Below are 7,306 nucleotides of genomic sequence, written 5' to 3'. Positions count from 1 at the left end.
GCCGTGGTAGGTTGAGCCAGGTTCATTAGGTATAACAGAGCCAACAACCGCCTTGACTTTCAATGTCATCCATCGCGTCATAAGGTGGCAATGTTGAGACTCTGTGATAGCATCCACGGGGTAGCCCGTGAAGACAGGCTCCAGCTGTTGAGTCTACTCGGTGGAAGCCACGCTGCTTCTCCGCTGAGATGGCGGGGTAGCTTCAGGGGAAGCTTCGGCAGGTCGTTTGCTGCGATCTGCTTCTCGTTCCTCTAGCCCTTGTACCCTTTCGTGCAGCGCCTGCAGTTGGCTATGCTCCACTTTCTTCCTCCTCTCCTGGGTTTTGTAACCCCCTGCGTCCGGAAACCCAGCCTTCCACGGAAGGGAGCCTGGCGTGCCTCCTGTCCGTCCAGGGTGCTTAGGATTCCCGAGGGCCATTGTGAGCTCGTCGTTCTTTCTGTCTGGAACAAACGTCCCTTGCTGCGCTTTCTCGATATACTCCTTAAGCCTCTTGACGGGTATTTGCAGTTTCTCTTCCGTCCAAACGCACTTCCTTGATACAAAGTCCAAGGTTCCGCCAACCCCGAAGAACCAAGTCCGAAAACGGTCTGGCCAGTTCAATGTCTCTGGTGCGACCCCTTTAGCAATGAGGTCATTCTCAGCCTTGTCCCACAAAGGTCGGGCTTTGAGGTAACCACCTGACCCCGTGCGATGGTGATGCTTCTTCTTCGCAGCATTAATCTTGTTTGTCACTGACATCTTCTTACTCTTTTCCGATGTCTTGTGGGCCACAAATGCGGGCCATTGATCTCTGATCTTCTCAAACCGGCCGGTGAATTCTGGTGTAATTTCTTTGTCGACAAACGTTTTCAACTCATTCTTCCACCTCTTGAATAGTTCTGCCATCTTCTTAAGAGCACGAGACTTGATCAATTGCTCTTTAACTGGCTTCTCCGGATCCTCCTCTGGCGGTAGGGTGAAATTTGCCTTAAGCGTTGTCCAAAGATCTTCTTTCTACATATCGGAGACATAAGATGTCGACCTCAGGGTCTTCCTTCTTAGGCTTTAACCATTGCTAGATACTGATCGGGATCTTGTCCCTAACAAGAACCCTGCACTGAGCACGAAATGCATCCCTTGTCCGGATGGGTTCAATCGGCTTGCCATCGCGCGCGATTGCTGTGATCTCAAACCTTTCATCCGAGCGCACCTTTTTCTTCGGGCCTCGTTTCTTTACCGAAGTTAAGCTCGATCCAGAGGGCTAGAGAAAAGAAGAAAGACGAGAGTTAATTAATATGTATACATATGAAAACAATGAATGCATCAATTAACTAGTCAGCACGGGCTTAACTAGTATATATATACCTGGCCGGACTCGGTTCAGTCACCGGAGCCGTCATCATGGTCTCCTTCTTGTACCTCCATTGGGTCACCGGAGCCATCATGAACATAGCCCTCTTCTTGTACCGGCATTAATGGGTCACCGGAGCCATCATAATCATAGCCTTCTTCACTACCCCGTCCTTCCTGACCATCGGTGTCGTTGAGAAACGACGCAACGACATCACTTCCTTGTGCGATTATCTCCCCCAACATCGCTTCTGTTGCTTCGTCTCAGGAGTGCTCCATAGTTTTTGCAAATATTTAGAACATGTCAATTATTATTCAAACATGACAGATGGATATATATTAGTGGCAAACACAGAACTAGCTAGCTAATCACAATAAGGAATCATATTAGTGGCCTCGACGCTGCTTCTCTAGGGTTTGGGGTGGCCTAGACAATGCTTCAAGGGTTTGGGGTGGCCTCGACGACAATGCTCTTTTAACTTGGTAAATTTGGGTGGCCTCGAGAGAGTTTGTTGGGTAGGGGCGCGACGGGAGAGGGTAGGAGACCCACATCATTTTTTCTCTAGGGTTTGGGTGTCCTCGAGAGTTTTGGTCGAGCGAGAGGGCCGAGGGTGGTGCTCCCGTGGTATAAGCTATCACGGTCGAGAGGGGATATATATATCGACCGCCCCTCATGTCGAAGTTATCCGGGAGGGGGTTATATCGACAACGACGCGACATACATATACATGGGAAAATAATGTTATCGGGGAGGGGGTATATCGACCCCCTGATGAGGTTATGTACCTAGGGTAGGGTCATGGACCTATCTAGGATACCCTACCTAAGGACATCCTTAGAAGAAGCTACCTTCCAGTCGGCGAAGAGGAACTTCACTCGACCAAGAGAGACTCCACTCGACGATGAAGATAGCCACTCGACCATGAAGCCAACCACTCGACGGCTAGAAGACCTAAAGTCACTCAGCACGCAACGGTCTGTCATTAAGTAGTTTCAGTAGTCTTCATGGCACTTTATGAGGGCGTTACCAGTAACCCCCTATCTTAATGTACTTTAAACCCTGCATAACTGAGGGCCGGAGGGGTCTGGCGAACTCTATATAAGCCACCCCCTCCTCAGTGTAAAGGGTTCGTACCCCTGTAACTCATATACACAGAAACCAGTCAACCGCCTCTGGGCTCTGAGACGTAGGGCTATTACTTCCTCCGAGAAGGGCCTGAACTCGTTAAACACTCGTGTGTACAACTACTCCATAGCTAGGATCTCGCCTCTCCATACCTACCCCCCATTCTACTGTCAGACTTAGAACCACGACAGTTGGCGCCCACCGTGGGGCAGTGGTCTTAGCAACTTTTTGGAGAAGTTGCAATTTGTCCGATTGCCTTCATCATGGTTTCTGGCAGAGCTCTGGTCGAGGGCCACGAGATCCGTCTCGGTGCACTCGCTTTCATCGCCGACGACTCCGCTTGGCTCCAGGAGGCACCACTCGACATCGACGCGCTCCCCGTCCGCGGGGCGACGCACTTTCGGGCGTGTGTCCGCGACGTCCTGCTGCGGCAGCCATCGACCCCATACCGGTCGACTCCTGTGCCGTCCTCCCTCCCTGTCTCCTGCCAGCGCAAGCGCTCCGGTCGGCCGAGACTTCAACGATGGGTGAGACACGCAACGGCTCGCCAATCAGCCACCACCCAAGTCGCGGCAGTTGAGCCCGACGAATCTCTCTACGGCCTGTTCGATCTGTCGACTGGCTCCGTGGAGACTGCATCCGAGTGCGACAGCAGTGATTCAGCGGCGGAGGTCCTGATGGTCAACGGGCCTCGTAGCCCTCCCGGTTCCCCCCGCACTGACGTGATGGACGACGGAGGCGACCCCGCTCAAGCCCATGAAGAGTATCAACCCGAGCCACTCACTTCTCAGCAAAGAGAAGATCTTCGCCGCCGGAACATGGATGCCCTGCACACTCCCATCGCAGGAGAAACTCCTGAGGCTCGTGCTTTGGAAGAGGCGCGTTTGGCCAACTTGGATGAACGCACTCGACTGGAGAACCTCCAACGAGCACTCGACGAGCGTGCGCGTCAACGAGTGCCTGACTCCAGCTGACGTCAGCTCTTTCCGCAACCAACTCAGGTATATCGAACCCCGATTCAGAATTTAGCAGCTGCAGCCCGCATAGCAGAGTCAATTCGGCCCTCTCAGTCAGAGGCTGGAAGAGGCTTGTTGCAGATCAGGGATTTGCTCCGGGCAGCAGGAGATCAGAATTCAACTGTGTCGCAGTCGCGCAACAGGATTCATAGCCGATCCGTCGCTGCGAATACTGTTCAGTCGGCTCATAGCCCAAGGTCGCCTCCGAGGCGCGTTGGGCGTGAAGGCCGGTGGGACCATTATGATGACTGATTCGATCGTGATGATAGGCGTCGAGTGCCCACACCTCCTCCGAGAAGTGGGTCTAACGCCCATCGACAGCAAGATGACAGGCGCCAGCTCAGTGTTGGGCGGAGAGCTCTGGTCGACGCCAGAGAACCAGGTTTTGATGCGAGATCCATCATCGTGCAAGGTTTGGTCGACCGGAACAGATCTCATAGAGGTGGCCATGACAGAGATGTGCCCACTAGCAGCCGAGTCCATGTTTCAGGTCCAGAATGCTTTAGCAGAGCCATCAGAGCCGCAGTGATACCTCCCAACTTCAGGTTGGCGACTGGGGTAAGTAAGTTCACCGGAGAGTCGAAGCCTGAAACTTGGCTTGAGGATTACCGAGTGGCGGTACATATTGGTGGTGGCAATGATGAGGTGGCCATGAAGCATTTGCCACTTATGCTAGAGGGTTCAGCCAGAGTGTGGTTGAATCAGTTAGCTCCTAGCAGCATTTACACGTAGGAAGATCTTTCCCGAGTGTTCATCAGGACATTCGAGGGAACTTGCAAGCGACCGGCCGGATTGACGGAGCTGCAAGTCTGCGTACAAAAGTCGAGTGAAACATTGAGAGATTACATCCAGAGATGGATCACTTTGCATCATACCATGGAGAATGTGTCGGACCACCAAGCGGTCTGCGCCTTCAAGGATGGTGTCAAGAACAGAGAGTTGAGACTGAAATTTGGTCGAACCGGAGATATGACCCTGGGTCGAATGATGGAGATTGCCACCAAATACGCCAACGACGAAGAAGAGGACAGACTCCGGAGTGGCAAGTATAAGCCGAGTCAGTCGGAAAAAGGACACTCCAGTCGGAAGCAGAAGCGGAAGGCCGAGCCAGCTGCTCCGGGAGAGGCTCTGGCCGTGACTCAGGGCAAATTCAAAGGGAAGCCCAAAGGATCTTGGAACCCCAAGAAGGTAAAGGATAAAGAAGGTAATGACGTGATGGATCTGCCGTGTCACATCCACACGAAGAAAGACGAAGAGGGTAACTTCATCTACCCGAAACATACCACTCGCCTGTGCCGGCTCTTAATCCAGCAGTTCCAAGGGAAACAGCCCAAGGACAAGGAAAAGGAGAAGGACAAGGCTGAGGACAAGGAGGACAATGATGGAGAGTACCCTCATGTCAATTCCACCCTGATGATTTTTGCTAACGTAGAGAGCAAAAGTCGACTGAAAGTGATTAACCGAGAGGTCAATATGGTCGCCCCGGCAACACCAAGCTATTTGAAGTGGTCGCAAACTCCCATTACGTTCAACCAATCCAACCACCCCACTCACATTGCCACCCCTGGGAGGCAAGTGCTAGTGGTCGACCCCGTCGTCGAAGGCACTCGACTGACGAAGGTCTTGATGGATGACGGCAGCGGGTTGAATATACTGTATGCAGAGACGCTCAAGGGAATGGGCATTCCGATGTCCAAACTCAGCTCCAGCAACATGAGTTTTCACGGAGTCATCCCTGGGAAGAAGGCTGAGTCGCTCGGTCAAATCACTTTGGATGTAGTGCTCGGCGACTCAAAGCATTTACGCAAAGAAAAGCTGACATTCAAAGTCGTGGATTTCCAGAGCGCTTACCACGCTATTTTGGGAAGGCCAGCCTATGCCCGCTTCATGGGTCGACCATGTTATGTGTACCTCAAATTAAAGATGCCTGGCCCCAAAGGAGTGATCACTATCACCGGCAGTCGGAAGAAGGCGGAAGAGTGTTTCCAGAAAGGCTCGAAGATTGTGGATGACCAGATAACAGTGGTCGAGCTGGAAGGATACAAGAAAAATGCAGATCCGAGTGATTTGCTGCGGACCAAGAAGCCTGCCACGGAGTCAGCATTCCAGTCGTCAGGGGAGACTAAGCCAGTTCATATCCACCCGACTGACCCCAACACGGCTCCGACCCATATTTCCACAACACTCGACTCTAAATAGGAAGAAGCGCTCATCCAGTTCCTCCGTGAGAACTGGGAAATCTTTGCATGGAAGCCATCTGACATGCCGGGTGTTCCCAGGGGGCTGGCTGAGCATCGTCTAAGAGTCGACTCAAAAGCGAAACCTGTTAAAGAACATCTTCGACGGTCCGCCGTTCAGAAGAAAAAAGCCATTGGCGAGGAGGTGGCTCGACTCCTTGCAGCGGAGTTTATCCGAGAGGTGTACCACTCCGAGTGGCTTGCCAATGTTGTCATGGTTCCCAAGAAGGACAACTCACTCCGCATGTGCATTGATTTCAAACATATCAATCGGGCCTGCCCAAAGGATCATTTTCCTTTCCCTCGCATCGACCAAATTGTCGACTCGACTGCGGGGTGCGAGACATTGTCTTTTTGAGACGCCTATTCCGGGTATCATCAGATCCGTCTGTATGGACCTGACGAAATCAAAACAGCTTTCATCACTCCATTCGGGTGCTTCTGCTATATCACCATGCCATTCGGCCTGAAGAATGCCGGAGCCATGTTCATGAGAATGATTCAAAAGTGTTTACTCACTCAAATCAGTCCGAATGTGGAAGCGTACATGGATGATATCGTGGTCAAGTCTCGAAAGGGTTCCGACCTGTTGACTGACCTAGCTGAAACATTTGCCAATCTCAGGAGATACGGTATCAAGCTCAATCCATCAAAGTGCACATTCGGAGTGCCTGGCGGAAAGTTACTCGGTTTTCTCGTTTCAGAGCGAGGAATCGATGCTAATCCAGAAAAAGTTAGCACCATACTCCGAATGAAACGCCCTGTGCGTGTGCACGGTGTCCAGAAACTTACTGGATGCTTGGCCGTGTTAAGTCGATTCATCTCTCGCCTCGGTGAAAAGGCGTTGCCTCTTTACCGACTGATGAAGAAGGCAGACAAGTTCGAGTGGACTCCAGAAGCTGATGCAGCATTTGCCGAGCTAAAAGCTCTGCTCTCCACCCAGCCGGTGCTTGCTGCTCCAATCAGCAAAGAGCCTCTGTTGCTTTACATTGCAGCCACAGGACAAGTCGTCAGTACAGTACTTACGGTCGAGCGGGAATAAGAAGGTAAAACCTTCAAAGTTCAGCGCCCAGTGTATTATCTCTCTGAAGTTTTGACCCCATCGAAGCAAAGATATCCTCATTATCAGAAGCTCGTATATGGGATCTACATGACCATGAAGAAGGTTGCCCATTATTTCTCTGATCATGACATTACAGTCGTCAACGACGCACCATTGTCAGAGATTCTGCACAACAGAGATGCAACTGGTCAAGTGGCTAAATGGGCGATTGAACTCCTTCCCCTTGATATAAAATTTGAGGCAAAGAAAGCCATTAAGTCCCAGGCTATAGCAGATTTCCTTGCCGAGTGGATTGAATAGCAGTAGCCGACTCAAGTTCACTCGGAGCATTGGACCATGTTCTTTGATGGCTCTAAGATGTTAAATGGTTCTGGTGCTGGGGTAGTTTTGGTTTCTCCTCGAGGAGATAAGCTCAGATATGTGCTCCAGATCCACTTTGATTCCTCCAACAATGAAGCAGAATATGAAGCACTTTTGTATGGGTTGCGCATGGACATTTCACTCGGCGTCCGTCGCCTTATGGTTTATGGCGACT

The sequence above is a fragment of the Triticum aestivum genome, chromosome 3B (assembly GCF_018294505.1).
Source record: "Triticum aestivum cultivar Chinese Spring chromosome 3B, IWGSC CS RefSeq v2.1, whole genome shotgun sequence".
Classification (NCBI taxonomy): Eukaryota; Viridiplantae; Streptophyta; class Magnoliopsida; order Poales; family Poaceae; genus Triticum; species Triticum aestivum.
The sequence above is the reverse complement of the archived record's forward strand: the minus strand, read 5'-3'. Positions refer to the sequence as shown.